The sequence below is a fragment of the Pan troglodytes genome, chromosome 17 (assembly GCF_028858775.2).
Source record: "Pan troglodytes isolate AG18354 chromosome 17, NHGRI_mPanTro3-v2.0_pri, whole genome shotgun sequence".
Classification (NCBI taxonomy): Eukaryota; Metazoa; Chordata; class Mammalia; order Primates; family Hominidae; genus Pan; species Pan troglodytes.
This window is the reverse complement of record NC_072415.2, coordinates 20,247,770-20,268,600: the sequence shown is the minus strand read 5'-3', so window position 1 is coordinate 20,268,600 and position 20,831 is coordinate 20,247,770. Positions and strand designations below refer to the sequence as shown.

The following is a 20,831-nucleotide window of genomic DNA, read 5'->3' as shown; positions in this document are numbered from 1 at the left end:
AAAGTGAATGCTGTCTACAAAATGAACCAGTAACCTGACAAAAAATCCACAGATACCTGGTCCAATGGGATGAACACCAGTTTACCTGGAGAGGAGAGTGACCTGCTATATCATCTTGGTGTTCTAAACTCATGATACACTATTATCTCATATGACTTATTCCTCCCAAATGTAAGTGGCTCTGCCTGAGCCCACTGCCCAGCTATGGAGATGAGCACAGCCCAGCCTTGGAGCAGTGCTTGGGATGAAGCGACAGGAGAACCATTTTGGGCATCTCTTACCTCTGAGGAGGGCAATGGGTTGGGTGAAAGTATATTACTGATATGTCTATAAGTAGAGAATTCTGGGTAATACACAAAAATATGTTTAGGAATCATGTTGTGGTAGATAAATGGACCTAGACACAGACATTATCATTAGATATTTGGGAAAACTCATGATATGAGGAGAAGCAAAAGCAACAGGCTCTCACACGTCATGAGCTCAGTACACATTTCCGTCTCAGGAAAAGAGGGAAGCCATGTTAAAAGGAAGGTCAGGCTTCCGTCTCAGGAAAAGAAGGAAGCCATGTTAAAAGGAAGGTCAGGATTCCGTCTCAGGAAAAGAAGGAAGCCATGTTACAAGGAAGGTCAGGCTTCCGTCTCAGGAAAAGAAGGAAGCCATGTTAAAAGGAAGGTCAGGCTTCCTTCATTTGTGAAATGCTTCCCTGCACATTTCCTCCACTCCAGATTCACTGTAAATTTCTGATATTAGTAATTTTAAAGGTCATTAATGATGTTAAAGCAAAACCAAAATAGACATTGCCATATTCTTCCAGCTACTAGCTAACAGGGAGCCTTGGTGTGCAGAACAGAATCAGAAATACTACGTATTACTAAAAGGAAAAAAACAAAGACATCATCTTGAAGAAAGAACTAAAACTATAAATTGTGGAATAAGAAGACAAATTACTTTTTGAACAATCTAACTAGGCCATTTGGAAGGACATCATTCAGTAGGGAGTATGAATTTAACTGTACAGTAGCAATATACATTTCATATCTTGAGAAAATAGATATGAAGCCAATAACTTCTCTACCTTTTTATATATAGAAAATATGAAGTAATCTATAAGAATGCTATTAATGTTAACAAGTTCAAAGTTGCAGAGTATAAGGTTGACACTCAAATGGCAGCTGTGTTAATATACACCAACAATGAACAGTCCAATAAGAAAATTGCATATGTAATTCCATTTATAATAAGATGTAAAATGATTACATACTTAGTAAGATAACTAACCAAGGAAGCAAAATACTTATACCTCAATAAGAACAAAACATTGCTGAAATAAAGTAAAGAGGATATAAATAAGTAGAAAGGCATCCTGTATTCATGGACAGGAAGACTAAACATTATTCAAGTGCAATACTATACAAAGTGATGTTCAGATGCACCACAACCCCTGTCAAACTGCTGACAACCATGTTTGCAAAAATGGATAAGAAAACCCTCAATTTTTAATGAGTTTTCCAGGGGTCTCAAATATTCAATAATAACATTGTAAAAGAATTGTGTTGGAGGACACACATTTATGAGATTGAAATGTACAATGCAGTTACATATACTCAAAAAGTATGGTCCTAGAATTAGGGCACCCATAAGGACCACTGGGACTGATAGAGAGCCCAGAATTAAATGCATACATATATAGCCAAGTGATCTTCAACAAAGTGCCATAAACATACAATGGAAAGTGGAAAGCCTCTTCAGCAAATGATGTTGGTAAAACTGCACATTCTCATTCAGATAAACGAACTGAATGCTTACTTTACACCATATAAAAATTAACTCAAAATGTGTCAGAGACCTAAATATAAGAGCTAAAATTATAAAACTCTCAGAAGAAAATATTGGGATAAGGTTTCATAGCAGTGAATTTAGCAACCTTTTAATGAATATGACACTAAAAATAAGGCAATGCTTAAAAAAATCAATTTTTATCCCAGAACTTAAAGTATAATAAATAGAAAAAAATCAATTTTATACAAATTAAGGAAGTTTGTACATCTAAAGTTCTAAACAAAGGGAGAAATATTTGCAAATTATACATCTTGTAAGAAATTAAAAATTAGAATATATTCTAAAACTCCTAAAAATCTACAACAACAACAAACAAAAGACAAAAGACAATTCTAAAAATGGGCAAAGTACCTGAATATATAAGTCTCTAAAGGAGGTATACCCAGCAGAGGAAAAGCTGCTCGGCATCATTAGTCATTAGGGAAATGCAAGTGAAAAGCACGAACAGGTACCAATATACACCTACTAGGATAATTTTCTTTTTTTTTAGATGAAGTCTTGCTGTGTTGCCCAGGCTGGAGTGCAGTGGCTTGATCTTGGCTCACTGCAACCTCTGGCACCCAGGTTTAAGCGATTCTCCTGCCTCAGCCTCTGAAGTAGCTGGGATTACAGGCACGTGCCACCACGCCCAGCTAATTTTTGTACATTTAGTAGAGACGGGGTTTCAGCATCTTGGCCAGGCTGGTCTTGAACTCCTGACGTCGTGATCCACCCACCTCAGCCTCCCAAAGTGTTGGGATTACAGGTGTGAGCCACTGTGCCTGGCCTTAGGATAATTTTTTTTGTTTTGTTTTGAGACAGAGTCTTGCTTTATCGCCCAGGCTGGAGTGCAGTGGCACGATCTTGGCTTACTGCAAGCTCTGCCTCCTGGGTTCACCCCATTCTCCTGCCTCAACCTCCCAAGTAGCTGGGACTACAGGCGCCTGCCACCAGGCCTGGCTAATTTTTTTTCTATTTTTTAGTAGAGACAGGGTTTCACTGCGTTAGCCAGGATGGTCTTGATCTCCTGACCTTGTGATCCACCTGCCTCGGCCTCCCAAAGTGCTGGGATTACAGGCGTGAACCACCACGCCCGGCCAGATAATTTTTTTAAAGGAAAATAGTTTAAAATAAGTGTTTAAAGGAAAACAAGAAATTGTAACTGTGATACATTGCTGGTAGAAATGTATAAAGTTGCAATCACTGTGAAAAACAGTTTGCAGTTGCTCCAAAGGTTAAACATAGAACTACCACTGGACCCAGGAATTCTAGTAGTAGGTATATACCAAAAAGAATGGCAAACAGAACTCAAACAGATAACTGTACACTAATGTTGATAGCATCACTATTCACAAGGGCCAAAAGATGGAAAAATCCAACTATCAGTGAACAAATGAATGTATAAAAACAAAGTGGTATATACGTGTAATGGTACATCATCCATCTATAAAAAACAATTTTGATATATGATACAATGCGGATGGATACTGAAAACATTATGCCTAATGAAATAAGCCAGACACAAAAGGAATATTGTAGGATTCTACTAAAATCAAGTGCCTAGAATAATCAAATGCATAGACACAGAAGATGGGATAGAAATTACCATGGGCTGGTGCCAACCAGTCTTGTAAGGTGCAGTTGGAAACCGGGGACGTGGCAGCACCCGGCCCAGTGCTCTGCCTTTTGGACGTTGATGGGACCCTGACCACCCTGCAGCAGAAAATTACCAAAGAAATGGATGACTTCCTACAAAAATTGAGGCAGCAGATCAAAATCGGAGTGGTAGGCAGGTTGGACTTTGAGCAAGCGCAGGAGCAACTGGGAAATGCTGTGGTTGAAAAATATGATTACGCGTTTCCAGAAAATGGCTTGGTAGCATACAAAGATGGGAAATCCTCGTGTAAATGGAATATTCAAAGTCACCTGGGTGAGGTCCAAATCCAAGATTTAATCAACTATTGTCTGAGCTGCAATGCAAAAATTAAACTCCTGAAGAAGAGGGGTACTTTCATTGAATTCTGAAATGGGATGTTAAACATGTCCCCTATTTGGAAGAAGCTGCAGACAAGAAGAATGCATTGAGTTCTACGAATTCAATAAAAGAGAAAATATAAGAGAAAAAGCTGTAGCAGATCAAGGAAAGAGTTTGCAGGAAAAGCCCTCACGTTTTTCATAGGAGGCCAGATCAGCTTTGATGTCTTTCCTGATGGATGGGGCAAGAGGTATTGCCTGTGACATGTGAAAAATGACGGTTATAAGGCCATTTATTTCTTTGGAGACAAAATCATACCAGGTGGCAACGACCACGAGACCTTCACAGACTCCAGAACCGTGGGCTACTCCATGACGGTGCCTGAGGACACACGCAGGATCTGTGAAGAGTTTGCCTAATGTGTGAGTGGGAGGGGCAGGGGTGGTCCCGGCTGACTAGCCAGCAAGGGGCATTCGGTGGCCAAAGCCAAGGGCCCTCCCGCATATGCTCACCCACCCACAGCCCAGCCAAGCTCTGTGTACTGTGCCAAGCATGTGTGGTCTTGACCTGCACCCCTGACATGCCGTGCCTCCACCTCCAGTGCCAGAAGCTTCCAGAAGGGAGGAGAAAAGAGTTGTCAAGAATTGCTTAGAGGAATACCTCACATGAAAGATTTTCCCCACCCATCCGCGGCCCCCTAGTCTAATATACCCACCCCAATATGTGCAATCACAGTACACATGGTTTTCGGGGAAATTTCCCCATCACTCCAGGGTGATACGGAAAGAAAAAATGTGCCTGGACTCTCCCTCTTTGTGGGTCTTGTGAAAACGTCAGCGATGCGTCAGCACCAAAACGGGGATTTGGTGATGACAAAGCAAGGACAGCCATCTTCAGTGCCCCACCCCAGGACAGAAGTTTACAGATACCTCCTGGAACCAAGCTCCCGCCTGCAGGTTGCCTCGATGCAGGTGGTGGCTGTGAGCAGGGGCAGTGTGACGCCCAGTGAGTAGATGCACTCCTTCTGTTTTCCTGTTTGTGAAGCTGAGGCCTGCTGGACAGACGGCTGGCGGAGTGACAGCAAACCCCATGGAGTTTGCACCTCAGCTGGCCCTGCCTCAGCCAGCTCTGTATTTACTACACTAGGAATAGCCTGGCTGCTTTTCTGTATCCACAACGGGAGGCAATGGGAACCAACAGCCCAGCTGGAGAGTTGGTGCTGGCAAAACAGTCCTTCCCCTGGGGGCCGGTTCTTACCCAGGTCCAGAGAAACTAATGTAGGATGTCAGACTTCACCAAAAGGCCCTTCCGGTTGGCCCTGGCTGGGCTTCCCAGAGGCGTTCCTCTCTAGTTCCTCAGGGACGTGTGAGAACCTGGCTAGGGAAGAGGAACAGGGGCTGTTCTCCTGTCAGCGCCTACTCAGCCCCTCACCCGGACTTTATGACTGAGGGGCCTGAGTGCAGCTGCAGCTGGGCCTGCGTCCCTCACTCTTTCCACCTTCTGCACATTCTTTGTGAAACTGGAAGGAGCTCACAGACCTCATCCAGAACACAGTGGAAGAGAACTTGCCTAGGAAACAGCTCACGTCTCACTTTTCAGGATGTGGAAATGCTGGGACCCACAGACCCTACATTGGTTGGTGCTGGGGCCATGTGGCCTCCACTGGGCACTTGCCGATCTGAGTATGGGGCCAGGGGGGCCCAGGCTGCCCTGCACTCCCACCTCCCAGCCCACAGCAAGGTGCTTTCATCACAGCGAAACCTGGTTCCCTGCAAACCTCCCAGCCACTCGGGCCTGTAGCTGTCTGAGCCCCAGATCAGGTTGGGCGAAAGCAGGAGCACCTCGTCTCAGTGACTCCCAGAACACGGCCATCCACAGGCATCTTTCCTTGTTGAGTTTTGCAAATGATACTGTAGTGACTTCAAAATGAAAAGTAGCACATTAAAGTGATTTTATTGTTTCCTAAAAAAAAAAAAAAGAAAAGAAAAAGAAATTACCATGGGCTGGAAATAGGGGGAAAGGAAGTATATTGCTTACTGTCTTCAAGGTTTCGTTAGAAATAATCAAAATTTCAGGTGTAGATAGTAGTGTTGGTTATGCAACACTGTGAATATATTCAATGCCACTGAGTGCACACATTGGTTAAAAGGTTAAAATAAATATTGTGTTATGTATATTTTCCCAGAATAGAAAACATGCACAGCCAAGCCCAGATGCCAATCTTGCTAGGTGCTTTCCTTTACCTTCAAGAGTTGGCCAAGGCTCATCCAATCCCTCAAGGCAGCTGGGAAGTCTAAGACTGAAGTCTGCACCGGAAGAGAAATTAATAGAGGGAGGAGAAAACTTAAGAGTCCATACTACTCGCTCCCCAGGGCCAACAACTCTCTCTCCTGCACTTTATTGATCCAGCTCAGTATCTCCTGTGACCACCTCCTTTTTTCAGCTGAAGACTTTGCACCTGAAGAGACTCCCAGGTCTTTCACCTTGGCCCTTGTCAGGGCTGATCCTCTCAGGTACTGTCCATTTGACCTCCATTCATGTCCATGCCACATCAGGCTGTGTTGTCTAGGTGGAATGAATCCACTGTGAGACAGGAGCCATTGGTGCTCCCCCAAATGTCCCTTTCTGGAGGAAGCCACCATTATGCTGTACCTCCAACATGTCCACACACACACAGGCATCTCATTCACGCAAGGTGTGTGTCCTCCGACGAAGTTTCACACTCTAAACCCAGATAGCTTTTGAAACCCAAGTTTTGTTGATTCCCCTTACTTAAGTTGTTCATTTGTCTACAAAACACTGCCCCAATTAAACTGCCAAAAATGTCTTGCAGAATTTGTATGTTAATTCTGACATTGTTATTACAAGTGTTTTCCTCCCGGAAAATTTATGTCTTTGTTACTGATAAAAGTATATAACTACTAATGCTGTTTTCAGCTATGTTGCCAAGCACATTTATATAAAAATATATTCTTAATTATTTTGAGAATCTGACAAAGACAATAACAACAATAATAATCTCATTTGCTTTATACTCATCTTTATATGTGTTACTTTATTCATTTCTTACGTGCTGGGGCTTACCATACAGTGTACAATGAAATTGGTACTATGCAGCATGGTAGGAATGTACATTGGCATAGCTAATTTGGAAGATAGCTTTCTTGTTTCTTAAAAAAAATTAAATTTGAACTTACCATTTGGTCCAGCAAATCCACACCCAGGAATGCTCCAAGTGAACTGAAAGCATATTCTCCAAAGTCATTTGTACAGACATGTGTCTCTTAACGACAGTGGTGTGTTCTGAGAAATGCATCGTTAAGTGATGTAGTAATTACGCAGACATCATAGAGTGCACTTACATAAACATGGATGGCATAGCCCCCTATACACCTAGGCTGTATGATACAGCCAATTGCTCTGGGCTTCAAACTGTACAACATGTAACTGTCCTGAATACTGCAGGTAAAGGTAACAAAACGGTAAGCATTTATATATCTAAAATCTAAATATAGAAAAGCTACAATAAAATATGGTATAAAATATAAAAATTAGTACATCCGTATAGGGCACTTTACCATGAACAGAGCTTACAGGACTGGACGTTGCTCTGGGTGATTCGGTGAGTGAATGTGAAGGCCTAGGACCTTACTGTACACTACTATAGACTTTATGAACATTGTATCTTTAGACTACCCTAAATTTATAGAAATATATTTTATTTATTCAACAATTAACCTTAGCCTACCATAACATTTAAAATTTATAAACTTTAACAATTTTAAAAACAACTATTTTGTAATACCACTTACCTTAAAACATAAACATATTGTACAGCTGTGCAAATTTTAAAAATATTATTCTATCTTTTTTCTATTTTAAAATTTAAGTTTTAAATTTTAAACTTTTTTTGTTAACAGCTGAGGCTCAGACACACGCATCAGCCTAGACCTACACAGGATTAGGCTCATCAGTGTCACTGCCTTCTGAATCCACATCTTGTCCCACTGGAAGGGGCAGAAACACACGTGGTGCTGTCATCTCTTACGATAGCAACACCTTCTAGCACACATCCTCAAAGGCCTACTTGAGGCTGTTTTACAGGTAAGTGCTTTGTTTTAATATGCAGATACAATGTATTCTCAAATAATTATAGAAAGTATAGCACAGTAAATACATAAACCAGGAACACAGTCATTTATTTTCACTACCAAGTATTATATACTGCACATAGTTGTACGTTCTATACAGTACTTTAACATAACTGGAAAACCAGTAGATTCCTTTCCATCGGCATCATCACTGATGCCTGTCTAATGTGTCATGCTACACACTTGTGACAGCTACAGGACACTAGGTGATAGGAATTTTTAAACTCTATCATAATCTTATGGGACTGCCATCATACATGCTATCCATCATTGACCAAAATGTTATTACACATTACATGACTGTATATGAATGCTCGAAGCAGCATTATTCATAATACAAAAAACAGAAATAATTAAATGTCCATCAACTGATGAATGAATAAACACTGCTTATATATCCACACAATGGACTATGAAGCAATGAAAAGGAAAACACATGACCGGCACAAGCTAAAGCATCAATTACCTTCAAAAATAGCATCTAAGTGATTAAAGTCAGACCCCAATATAATATATTGTATGATTCCATTTCTATTACACAGATGGGAAATTTATACAGACAGAATATCAGAGCAGTATTGCTTAGGGCTGGAGATGGGAGTAGGGATTGACATGGGCAAGAGAGAACTTCAGTGAGAGAAACATTTTTAAGTTAGATCATGGTGATGGCTACACACAGTGTCAATTTAATAAATCATCAATTGTGTACCTTTATAGTTGGGTGAACTTTATGATAGGTTCACACCCAATATGGTGTTATAAAAAAATTAATGTTATGGAAATTCTTATCTGGTTTTTAAGCAGCCAAGATACATGCTGTTTAAGCAACATTAATTCAGATGGTTGCAATAAGTCATTTAAAGTTTATAAGGTAGTTGTCCTGTAAATATATGGTGAATGTTATTCCATGAATTTCCTGTATCTATTGCAATAATCATATTTTTTCTCTATTAACCTCTTATGGTGGCTAATTTTATTTATTGCATTTTCAATGTTAATCTACTATATCATATTTTGAAATCATATTGGTCAGAATTTATGGTATTTTTATTCATCACATACTTCAATTTACCTTATCCGACTTTAGTTTCAAAGCTATGCTGCCATTTTATTTAATTGCACAGTATAGAATTTTCTAATTTATAGAAAATTATGTCCTCCTTGAATTTTTTTTTAGAACTTAATTCTAGGAATTTATATGAGGTACAGTCCATAAAGAATTGTTTTACACCACATGTTCTCACTCATAGGTGGGAATTGAACAATAAGAACACATGGACACAGGAAGGGGAACATCACACACTGGGGCCTGTTGTGAGGTAGGGGGAGGGGGGAGGGATAGCATTAGGAGATATACCTAATGTTAAATGATGAGTTAATGGGTGCAGCACACCAACATGGCACATGTATATATATGTAACAAACCTGCACGTTGTGCACAAGTACACTAAAACTTAAAGTATATAAAAAAAAGAATTGTTTTAATTTCTCATGCATGTCTTCAATGGGTATAGAATTGGTCATATTTTTCTGCTCAGATTTCAACAAGAAACTTACCTCTTACCCCCTTGGCAGGTAGGCAGATGACTTTTCCCATTTTCTAAATGGAGACTGTGTGGGCAAATGCAGGTAAGTTCTTGGGGTATGTGAAGGGACCTCTCTTGCTCTCAAAAGACAACCTAAGAAGAAGGGCAGTGCCACAGCAGAACTGCTATCGATGCCACCTCAGTTAGATTCCAGAACAGACATACACCTGTAGACAACTGAGGTGTAGGAAAACAGTGGAGCACCCAGCACCCAGCAGAGAAAGCAATGCCTGGGGACAGGGAGGCACTGATTGTGGCAAGGGGAAAAAACAGCTGCCAGAAAGCTGTTCACACAAGGGTCTCAGGCTGCACAGACACCCACACCTGCTGAGGGGTTCTGGTTTTCATAAAGGATGTGGCTCAGCCAGGCCACCAACAAGCAGTTAATAAACAGTAACATGACACTTTCCAAAGACCTTACATGAGTAGCGCAGTGATCCTCACAAATTTCCTAACAGGATGGTAGTACAATTCCTCCTGAACAGGGTGAGGAAACTGACCCACAAGGTCATGGAGCCTGCTTGTGGTCACATGGCGTGGGTGCAAAGCTGGACATTGAACCTTCCGCCGGGACTGAGTGCTGTCCTCTGAGCTCTGTCTACTGAGTGCCTCTGTCCTGTCTGCTGACCACAGGTCAGAGGTGCAGACTGCAACGGGGAGTAGGAATGTCACCTTCTCAATGTTGGGAAAACTCCCTGCCAGAACTGCCCATGGCCCTTTCTAAGCAGTGGGCAAGCTCAGATCAAAGAAGGAGGCAGACCATGTCAGGCTGGCAGACTGCCAAACATTCATTCAAGGAGAACCCACATCCTGGGCCATCCTGGGTGGTAGCAAGATAAGCTAGATCACTGCTTTTGCAACGCATCCCTGTCCAGCCTTTCCTATCATGTAAAGAAAAGGGAACAGGGAAAAAAAGAAACAAAAGTCACTGTTGGGCTCGCTAACTCATCTGGCTACTTTCTTAATCTGTTTGCTTTCTGCTTGAAAAGGTTGTTTGGGTATCCTACAATCTGGTCGACATTTCTAAAGTAAGGACAGTGTTCCAGGCAGCAGCAGTTAGCTTGGTCAGGTCACTGTTTTAGGCGAAGATTTGCAGGTGTATCTGTCACTGTAGTGAAGGACTGCTTTGGGCAGTGTCTGTGGAGAAATGTTTTAAAGGACATAGTTAAACCAACACTTGAACACCAATTGTTTTGTCCTACCCCTCTGTCACAGGGGAGGGGGCTGTGCTCTTGGCAAAGGTCATCTCTCTGTCATGATTCTGGAGCTCCTTCTGTTCTCCTGAGTATCTGTCACTCAGTTATCCCCACTCTCTCCCACAATTTTAACCTCGGCTTCTCTATTCTAGGAGACTCTTCTCTCAGGCTCAAGGCTCTCCTGCCCTCCACCGTTCCTCCCTCCACCTCATACACCCTTCCAGCATGTGTCCCAGCTGATCTATCCTTTAGCCAAACTTCCTCAGAAAGAGGCCTCACCCTGCTGTCCCTGCCCATCTCCTCTCTCATTCACTCCTCAACTCCATGTCTGATTGTCAGTTTCTTTTCCTTGCCTGTTGTGACTTCCTGTGGATGTGGCCAAAAACCACACAGTCCTCCTGTTGTGCAGCGTCCCCTCAATCTTGAGATGTCCTCTCCCTCGGTTCCTATGTCACCACACATGCCTGGCTTGGCTCCTCCCTCTAGTTCTTCCTTTCCTGTCTCCTGTGGACTCCTTGTTGTCTGCCCTCGCCACTTCAGTGTCCTCACAGGGGCTTCCTTCCCTTCTCAGCTGACACCATCACCTGGGGATCACACTCACCTGGCAGCCTGGGGCCTCTCTATCTCTACGCTGGTCATGCCCACGTCTGAGCTGCAGACCCAAAGGCATTTCCACTTGTGCATCCCATGCCCAGCACACACTTCTCCAGTCTCAAATGCAGCTGTTCAGCCCCGCCTCACCCCTTAGACAAGTTCCTCCCTGTGGATCTTCTTTTTCATTGATTAGTACTGAGTTGTCCAAATCGGCAACCTGGAAGTGATCTAGACTCCTCACACATCCAATCCATCACTCACCAAGCCTATTGATTCTGTCTGCTAAATATACCTCGATTATATTTACTTACATATATGCATATGTCTCCTTCTTCACTGCATTTCATATTGTGGGCCACATTTACCCTTCAGGTAACAACAACACTGGCCATTCTTGCCCTTCCAGTCAGAAGTGCCAAAACAACTGTTCTAAGATGCAAATCTGATCACATTACTCCTCTGGGTGAAACTTTGCAATGGCTTCCCGTTTATCTTAGAATACTGTCTGGCCTCCCGTGTTCAGAGGTCCCCGTCACCAGCCCTCTGTAGACTTTTCACTCACACTCCATGCTCTGGTGGTGGGGATCACTTCAGTTCCTGGAGTTCCCCTTCTCTTTCCCACTGCTCCCCTCAATATGCTATCTGCCTTTCTTGGAACACCTGTCCCTCTTCCTTCCTCACCTCCCCAGGTAATTGGGTTTGTCTTTCAGGTCTTGCCTTACATGTCACTTTCTCCAGGAAGCTCTCCTGGCCTCTCAAATTTGGGTAAAAAGTGTCCCCTGGATGGACTTTCACGCCCGTTCTAATGCTTCTTATGCTCTTCTTATGCTTCTTCTTATGCTTCTTATGTGGATCTTTCTATTGGCACATCTCTGTCTCACAGTGCAATGAAATTTCTGTGGCAGCAAGGTCAGGCTTTCTTGTCTCTCATGAAAGCACATTCCTGCCTATATCCCCAGCACCTACCAGTGTCTGGCTCCCAGGATGATTTCAATACATTTTGGTGGACAGAAGAAATGAAGGGATAGGGGGAAGAGAATAACCCGCCAAAGTCTAAAGAGCCTATGGCTGGGCTACAGCAAAGTCTTGGCGTGTCCTACAATGTATGTCGCCACATTTGTGGAAACACACAACTGCCTCTTCTGTTCAAAGATGACCCTACTTATGGGAAACAGATGGAATTTTCTCCCCATGCACAGGTAAAGACACAAACACTGATGTCATAGCTGCCACCATCTCCTCTCACTGTTGCCCATGCCCAGCTGGTGCTGAAGGGACATCTTAAGCTCTTGTGACTCCATGGCCCCCAAAACCGTGGAGCTCAGAGCTGCTCCTTGAGGAATGTCCTCCCCATTTCCTTCTCCCTGGCTCCTCTCCTTGCTGGTGTCCACTGGTGTCTCCTCCTGTGGCTTCTCGAACATCATCCTCTGTTCCTCACTGTTTCAAACTTTACTTTCCCCATAGAAGGTTCTTTCCACATCTCTGTCACTGGATGCTCATGAGAAGGCTGATAGGGTGATTTTTTGTCAGGACAAATAAACTGTATAAAACCTACCTGAAGCACACTAGCACTCCTGAAATGAAGGTTAAATATTTTGTAGCGCTGTGGAGTCAGATTCATGGTAGAATATGTACATGCATGTCCCATTTTTTGAGCTTTTTTCAGAAATTTAATGTTCCATATAAGCCAATGTTCCAGGTACCTGAGTTAAGCTCGTAATGGCTGGACTCATTTTAACTATTTTAGTTAACATCCTTCAAAAATCTTTACATCGTTTTCCTACCTTCTTAGACCATATGAAAACCTAATTATATTTTTTCATGACAATGAAGAGTCATCATAATAGCTATTATTAGATCCTGATATAAAGACGTCATGCTTTCAAAGTTTACAAAGGCAGGATAGACTAAATTATACAAGATCATCGTGCTTTTACAACCACAGGAAGATCAATCCTCACAGCACTATTTCTGCCCACTCTTCTCTAGATGGTCAAGTTTGTTTAAAATGTTGGTAAACACAAGAGTTATTGATTCACATGAATAAGTTGCAGTAGGCAAGGTCTTTTGCTCTCCTGACTCTGAAGTCAGAGGCTGTGTTAGCCACACCGTTCTGGGGGCTACTTCTCAACTACGCTCTTTGCAAGCTCTGGCTCGGAAAGTTGAACTTTACTGAACTTTCAAAAATGTAGCCACTATTTCTGCTATATTTTAAAGCTATAATAACAACGGAGTGTGCTCTGTTTTGTTTTTCAAAATTTCTGTGGGATAAATTTGCATAGAGATTTTCAGGGTTCTATGTTTAATTTTAATTTTCAAACATAGATTTTAACTACTTTTTTGCAGTTATGATTAGAATGCACTCTCAAACATGTTACAGAAAGTTTAGTCCATTGAGAGATCTCTTGGAGGTTTACTCAATTTGGGTGCATGCTCTGGAGGACACCTTGTCCTGCCATTTAGGTTTAATTCAAAATCCTGTTTAATATTTTTTTTGTTTTTGAGAAGGAATCTCACTCTGTCACCCAGGCTAGAATGCAGTAGCACAGTCTCAGCTCACTGCAACCTCTGCCTCCCAGGTTCAAGTGATTCTTCTGCTTCAGTCTTCCGAGTAGCTGGGATTACAGGCATGCGCCACCATGCCCAGCCAATTTTTCTATTTTTAGTGGAGACAGGGTTTCACCATGTTGGCCTGGCTGGTCTTGAACTCCTGACCTCAAGTGATTCATCCACCTCGGCCTCCCAAAGTGCAGGGATTACAGGTGTGAGCCACTGTGCCCGGCCTAGAATCCTGTTTAATTTTTAATTAAAGAGCATCCTGAGATTGAAAAGTGAACTATTGGGGGAGAATACAATTTGCAACTCCCTCACTATGTGTGCGTAAGTTTCCTCCATGCAAGGCAAAAACAAATTCTATTTAGATGCTAATGAACTTCACTTGCTGCCCATTCCACTAATTTTAAGTCATTATTTCAGGAAAATAAATTATTCTCACCATTTGACTTTACAATCTGAAAGTCCTGGGGCCCCAGCCTGGTCATGCCTGCTTGCAGGGCAGCCTTGGGTCATAGCTTCTGTGCTAGTGGACCCTGCCTGACTGGAAGAGGGCTCCAGCACAGGGAGGCCCCCACGGCAAAGCACAAGCCCGCATACTCCCTCCCCAAACTGTAGCTTCCCTTGGGCCCACAGCAACTCCCCACGTCGCTTGGCTGGAGCATGTCTGTGGGGACGGGTTTTGCTTTCCTTGTCCGACCCACATGCATGTGTGCATACACCCCACCCTGTCACTGCTGCAGCAAGAGTGCAGTCGGCCGCCCTCCCCCTGCTAACCACCATTTAGAAAAAGCCTTGGTGGGCACACAGCCAGCGAGCTCTACTCCCACCACCAGTGCCCTGCTCTGCCCTTGTGCCAACACTGCCGTGGGAGTGAAACTAGGTACAGAGAACAGCAGATCCTCTCCTGCCCTGAGTGACCACTCCTGCTCATGCAATACAGAGAAGGCACAGACATGAGCCCGCCAGTGCCCCCCAAGGCAACACTATCACCAATGCAACCACATACACAGTCGCCAGCAGCAGCCCCCTACCCTTCCCTGAGCTGTGTTGCCTCTGCCACTGTGGTGAATGCCCACAGGGGGGCAGGCATGCCGGCACCCACTAGCACCCTGCTGCAGCTGATGAGTGTGCACCCCACTATGCTGCTGCTGCTGCTGCTACTGCTGCTGCTGGCACATGCAAATGAGAATCCTGCTGTCACTGCACTATAAAACTCTTTGGCTGGCACCACCCATTGGAGTGTAGTGACCAACATTCTGCGAGCACCTTACACCCCCAAGAGCAGTGAATTCTTAACCTCAAGGAGCCAGAGAACAAAGTCTGGGCCCAATACAAATTCCCCAGAGTTAGCACAGGTAGTTCAGGAGTTGGGAGCTGAACATTGGCCCCATAAAATCTTCCAGAAATGAAGCCAGTAGGCTGAAGCCACCTTATACCACACTCAAACCCTTAAGGTCATCAACTAGGATAAAAGAAGAAAATTCAAAGGTCAGCAACCTAAAGATTGAAGGAAAATAAGCTCACAAAGATGAGAAAACACCAGTGAAAGAACCATGGCAACTCAAAAAGTCAGAGTGCCTTCTTTCCTCCAAATGACCTCATTACCTCTCCAACAAGGGTTCTGAACTAGGCTGAAATAGCTGAAATGACAGAAACAGAACTCAGACTATGGATAGAAATGAAAATCATTGAGCTACAGGAGTATGTTGAAACCTAATCCAAGGACTCTAGGGATCACAATAAAACAATGCACAAGCTGACAGACAAAATAATCAGTATAGAAAAGAATGTAACTGACCTGATAGAGCTGAAAGGCACATTAAAAGAATTTCATAATGCAATCCCAAGTATCAATAGCAGAAGAGACCAAGTGGAGGAAAGTATCTCATAGCCTGAAGACTGGCTTTCTGAAATAAGACAGTCAGTCAAGAACAGAAAAAAACAAGAATAAAAAGGAATGAACAAAACCTCTGAGAAATATGGGATTACATAAAGAGACCAAATCTATGCCTCATTCGTGTCCCTGAAGGAGATGAAGAGAATGGAAGCAACTTGGAATACATATTTCAGGATATTATCCATGAGAAATTCCCCAACCTAGCTAGAGAGGCCAACATTCAAATATAGGAAATGTACAGAATGCCAGTAAGATACCCCATAGGAAGACCACCCCAAAGACACATAATTATCAGATACTCTCCAAGGTTGAAATGAAAGGAAAAATGTTAAAGGCAGCTAGAGAGAAAGGTCAGCTCACCTACAAAGGGAAATCCATCAGACTAATGACAGGCCTTTCAGCCAGAACCCCTACAAACCAAAGAGATGTGAAGGCCAATATTCAAATTTCAAGAATTTCCAACCCAGAATTTCATATCCAGCCAAACTAAGCTTCATAAAGGAGAAATATGATCCTTTTCAGATAAGCAAATGCTGCGAGAATTTGTCACCACCAGACCTGCCTTGCAAGAGCTCCTGATAAGAGCACTCAATATGAAAAGATTGTTACCAGCCACTACAAAAACACACTGACATACACAGGCCAGTGGCATTATAAAGCAACCACATAAACAAGTCTGCAAAATAACCAGCTAACATCATGACAACAGGATTAAATTCACACATATTAATACTAACCTTCAATATAAATGGGCTAAATGCCCTACTTAAAAGGCACAGAGTGGCAAGCTGGATAAAAAAGCAAGATCCATTGGCATGCTGCCTTCAAGAGACAGATTTCACATGCAATGACACACATAGGCTCAAAATAAAGGGATGGAGAAAAATCGACCAAGCAAATAGAAAACAGAAAAAAGCAGGGGTTGCAATCTGAGTTTCAGACAAAACAGACTTTAAACCAACATAGATCAAAAAGGACAAAAAGACATTGTTGGTGGGAAGTTCCAAGATGGCCGAATAGAACAGCTCCAGTCTACAGCTCCCAGTGTGAGCAACGCAGAAGACACGTGATTTCTGCATTTCCAACTGAGGTACTGAGTTCATCTCACTGGGGCTTGTCAGACAGTGGGTGCAGCCCACGGAGCATGAACCAAAGCAGAGTGGGGCATTGCATCACCCAGGAAGCACAAGCAGTCAGAGAATTCTCTTTCCTAGCCAAGGGAAGCCATGACAGGTGGTACTTGGAAAACTGGGACACTCCCACCCTAATACTGCGCTTTTCCAATGGTCTTAGCAAATGGCACACCAGGAGATTATAACCCACGCCTGGCTCAGAGGGTCCCACGCCCATGGAGCCTCGCTCACTGCTAGCACAGCAGTCTGAGATAGAACTGCAAGGTGGCAGTGAGGCTGGGGGATGGGTGTCTGCCATTGCTGAGGCTTGAGTGGGTAAACAAAGCCGCTGGGAAGCTTGACCTGGGTGGGGCCCACCGCAGCTCAAGGAGGCCTGCCTGCCTCTGTAGACTCCACCTCTGCGGACAGGGCATAGCTGAACAAAAGGCAGCAGAAACTTAAACATCCCTGTCTAACAGCTTTGAAGAGAGTAGTGGTTCTCCCAGCATGGATCTGAGAATGGACAGACTGCCTCAAGTGGGTCCCTGACCCCCGAGTAGCCTAACTGAGAGGCACCTCCGAGTAGCGGCCGACTGACACCTCATACAGCAGGGTGGCCCTCTGAGATGAAGCTTCCAGAGGAAGGATCAGGAAGCAACACTGCTGTTCTGCAAGCCTCCACTAGTGATACCCAGGCAAACAGGTTCTGGAGTGGACCTCCAGCAAACTCCACCAGTCCTGCAGCTGAGGGACCTGACTGTTAGAAGGAAAACTAACAAAGAGAAAGGACATCCACACCAAAACCCCATCTGTACGTCACCATCATCAAACACCAAAGGTAGATAAAACCACAAAGATGGGGAGAATCCAGAGCAGAAAAGCTGAAAATTCTAAAAATCAGAGTGCCTCTTCTCCTCCAAAGGAACACAGCTCCTCGCCAGCAAGGGAACAAAGTTGGACGGAGAATGACTTTGACGAGTTGAGAGAAGAAGGCTTCAGATGATCAGTAATAACAAACTTCTCCGAGCTAAAGGAGGATGTTCGAACCCATCGCAGAGAAGCTAAAAACCTTGAAAAAAGATTAGATGAATGGCTAACTAGAATAAACATCACAGAGAAGACCATAAATGACCTGATGGAGCTGAAAACCATGGCATGAGAACCACGTGACACATGCACAAGCTTCAGTGACCAATTCGATCAAGTGGAAGAAAGGGTATCAGTGATTGAAGATCAAATTAATGAAATGAAGCGAGAAGTTTAGAGAAAAAAGGGTAAAAAGAAATGAACAAAGCCTCCAAGAAATATGGGACTATGTGAAAAGACCAAATCTACATCTGAGTGGTGTACCTGAAAGTGACAGGGAGAATGGAACCAAGTTGGAAAACACTCTGCAGGATATTACCCAGGAGAACTTCCCCAACCTAGCAAGGTAGGCCAACATTCAAATTCAGGAAATACAGAAAACATCACAAAGATACTCCTCGAGAAGAGCAACCCCAAGACACATAATTGTCAGATTCACCAAGGTTGAAATGAAGGAAAAAAGGCTGAGAGCAGCCAGAGAGAAAGGTTGGGTTGACCCACAAAGGGAAGCCCATCACACTAACAGCGGATCTCTCGGCAGAAACCCTACAAGCCAGAAGAGAGTGGGGGCCAATATTCAGCCTTCTTAAAGAAAAGAATTTTCAACCCAGAATTTCATATCCAGCCAAACTAAGCTTCATAAGTGAAGGAGAAATAAAATCCTTTACAGACAAGCAAATGCTGAGAGATTTTGTCACTACCAGGCCTGCCTTACAAGAGCTCCTGAAGGAAGCACTAAACATGGAAAGGAACAACAGGTACCAGCGACTGCAAAAACATGCCAAAGTAAAAAGACCATCGATGCTAGGAAGAAACTGCATCAACTAACAGGCAAAATAACCAGCTAACATCATAATGACAGGATCAAATTCACACATAGCAATATTAACCTTAAATGTAAATGGGATAAATGCTCCAATTAAAAGACACAGACTGGCAAATTGGATAAAGAGTGAAGACCCATCAGTGCGCTGTATTCAGAAGACTCATCTCACGTGCAGAGACACACATAGGCTCAAAATAAAGGGATGGAGGAAGATCTACCAAGGAAATAGAAAGCAAAAAAAAAAAAAAAAAAAAAAAAGCAGGGGTTGCAATCCTACTCTCTGATAAAACAGACTTTAAACCAACAAAGATCAAAAGAGACAAAGAGGGCCATTACATAATGGTAAAGGGATCAATTCAACAAGAAGAGCTAACTATTCTAAATATATGTGCACCCAATACAAGAGCACCCAGATTCACAAGGCAAGTCCTTAGAGACCTAAAAAGAGACTTAGACTCTCACACAATAATAATGGGAGACTTTAACACCCCACTGTCCACATTAGACAGATAAACAAGACAGAAGGTTAACAAGGATATCCAGGACTTGAACTCAGCTCTGCAACAAGGAGATCTAATAGACGTCTGCAGAACTCTCCACCCCAAATCAACAGAATATACATTCTTCTCAGCACCACATTGCACTTACTCCAAAACTGACCACATAGTTGGAAGTAAAACACTCCTCAGCAAACGCAAAAGCACACAAATTACAACAAACTGCCTCTCAGACCACAGTGCAATAAAACTAGAACTCAGGATTAAGAAACTCACTCAAAACCACACAACTACATGGAAACTGAACAACCTGCTCCTGAATGACTACTGGGTACATAACGAAATGAAGGCAGAAATAAAGACGTTCTTTGAAACCAAAGAGAACGAAGACACAACATACCAGAATCTCTGGGATGCATTTAAAGCAGTGTGTAGAGGGAAATTTATAGCACTAAATGCCCACAAGAGAAAGCAGGAAAGATCTAAAATTGACACCCTAACATCACAATTAAAAGAACTAGAGAAGCAAGAACAAACACATTCAAAAGCTAGCAGAAGGCAAGAAATAACTAAGATCAGGGCAGAACTGAAGGAAATAGGACACAAAAAACCCTTCAAAAAATCAATGAATCCAGGAGCTGGTTTTTTGAAAAGATCAACAAAATTGATAGTCCTCTAGCAAGACTAATAAAGAAGAAAAGAGAGAAGAATCAAATAGATGCAATAAAAAATGATAAAGGGGATATCACCACTGATCCCACAGAAATACAAACTATCATCAGAGAATACTATAAACACCTCTATGCAAATAAACTAGAAAATCTAGAAGAAATGGATAAATTCCTGGACACATACACCCTCCCAAGACTAAACCAGGAAGAAGTTGAATTGCTGAATAGACCAATAACAGGCTCTGAACCCGGGGCAATAATAGCCTACCAACCAAAAAAAGTCCAGAACCAGATGGATTCACAGCCGAATTCTGCCAGAGGTACAAAAAGGATCTGGTACCATTCCTTCTGAAACTACTTCTATCAATAGAAAAAGAGGGAATCCTCCCTAACTCATTTTATGAGACCAGCATCATCCTGATACCAAAGCCTGGCAGAGACACAACAAAAAAAGAGAATTTTAGACCAATATCTCTGTTGAACATCGATGCAAAAATCCTCAAGAAAATACTGGCAAACAGAAACCAGCAGCACATCAAAAAGCTTATCCACCAAGATCAAGTTGGCTTCATCCCTGGGATGCAAGACTGGTTCAACATATGCAAATCAATAAATGTAATCCATCACATAAACAGAACCAAAGACAAAAACCACATGATTATCTCAATAGATGCAGAAAAGGCCTTCAACAAAATTCAACAACCCTTCATGCTAAAAACTCTCAAAAAACTAGGTATTGATGGAACGTATCTCAAAATATTAAGAGCTATCTATGACAAACCCACAGCCAATATCATACTGAAAGGGCAAAAACTGGAAACATTCCCTTTGAAAACGCACAAGACGGGGATGCCCTCTCTCAC

General features: G+C 42.8%; 1 pseudogene; it reads left to right on the top strand.

Moving 5' to 3' along the window:
- Positions 1-1,728: 1,728 nt before the first annotated feature.
- LOC112206277 (phosphomannomutase 2-like) lies at positions 1,729-4,215 on the top strand (annotated as a pseudogene).
- The last annotated feature ends 16,616 nt before the right edge of the window (positions 4,216-20,831 follow it).